Source organism: Pinus tabuliformis, chromosome 8, assembly GCF_031772625.1.
Source record: "Pinus tabuliformis cultivar Carrire ecotype Pingquan chromosome 8, CPIR1, whole genome shotgun sequence".
Classification (NCBI taxonomy): domain Eukaryota; kingdom Viridiplantae; phylum Streptophyta; class Pinopsida; order Pinales; family Pinaceae; genus Pinus; species Pinus tabuliformis.
Window position 1 is genome coordinate 1782958216 of NC_142294.1, and position 1783 is coordinate 1782959998.

Sequence of the window (1783 nt, forward strand, 5' to 3'; positions counted from 1 at the left end):
AAAGGTAAAATAATAAATGAACAGGGTATCAAGCTAATTGTTGTCAAGGTGGAGATTGTTGAGATTTTCTGTTTTATTTAATTTGGCAAAAATCTCATGTAGGTGACAACAATAGAATTTGCTGCTATATTAGCTCCATTTATTCTTGAGGAGGAGTTAATGCATCCTATATTTGTTGTGAGGGAATTTATGATTCAGTTTTCTACTCCAGCTATAAAAAATGTAAGCCCGTAGAGGGTAGAAAAAAAAAAAAGTGAGCTGAGAGTGTGTGTGAGAAATTAAATTTTTGTAATCTCTTGTTGAATAATAATATTGTCGATGCCTCTGTTTGGTGGATGTAGCCCAGATTGGTTGGGTGAACCATGTTAAATCTTTGTGTTACTTTTTATGATTTTATATGTGCTGTGTATGCCTTTTACATTTCTGTTGAGCATTGTTTTGCTCCAACATCATTCAGGATTAATACTATTCTTCTTAGGCTAAAATTACAATGGCATAAGTGCACTAAAAGAATACACAGTAATGTGAATAACAAAAGTGAACACACATTAAAGGCAAGTGTTGAAAGTTGTGCCTACAATAGATGTAAAGAGGTTGGAAACTTTGATTTAACTAAAAGTGCAACAAATGGAAATAAATTAGTCGCCTTCGGCTACACTATAAGAGAATTGAAGAAGATGATGGATACTCTAAAAATATCAATGTGAAGCAATGGTCAAACTGATGTCCTTGATGATCATGTATTCATTTCAAATGGTGGGATTTTTCATAGAAAGAGCCATTGTTTTGCTTGCTTTCATATTAGCAGCATTGAGGTGTGTTGCTTAGTTAATGTACCTAGTAAAATGTTCCTTATGTGTCCAATGAAAACATGGTAAAATACTTTTCCAAAGAAGATATAAGGAACTAGAAGTACATTGCAAAATACAAAGGTTGAAAATGAAGAGAAGATGATAGAAAGGAATTTCATTTTCAAGCTTTGAAAGAAGATCTTGCAGCGATAAAAAAAATGAGAAAAAATTGCTCTAAACTAAAGAAGAAATTTACATTTCACATCTGGTTGTATAAGAACACAACAATGATGGAATCGATTCGAGACAACAACCCAACAGATTTTAAGCAGTAAACAACCTGCCACGGTTAAAAAATCAACACATGGCATTAGTTGAGCATAGTTTGACTCCAGAATATATAATATTCGAGACACCTTGTAACTTATTCCAGATTTGTTTTATTTTTAGAAATTTTAATTAATTTTGATTCCTAGAATTTAGATTTATGTTCCTAGGAATTAGAGACAGTAGCTTAATTGTAATTTTATATATACTATTTCATTTTCATTGTAAACGGCTTGGATTTTGTGCCCAAATACCTTGATATTTTTGTAAAATTTGTTATTATAGAGAATTTTATTAACGAATTTTGGCTTGTTACTTATGTATGTCTTTTCCATTGATTTCATAATCTATTATTCATCATGTATTTGATTGAACATAGAAGTATTGAGTAAGGTTGGGTTGAGTTTTTTTATAGCCCCCGCAAAGTTATTATCTATACTGAGACTAGATAATTGAACAAATTTTTTGGATTATTACCTCTACATCAATAAATTGTTTCCTTCCATCATCTCTTAAATGTATTGTTGTTAGCTGTAGAAATTTTTATACACGTCTTCTCTTGATTAGATGATTAGGTATTTAGGGAGGATATTTAATTATTAAATTTTTCCTCCATTCCTCCATCAAATCCTTTCAAGATATTTCTTTCTACCATAGCTAAACAT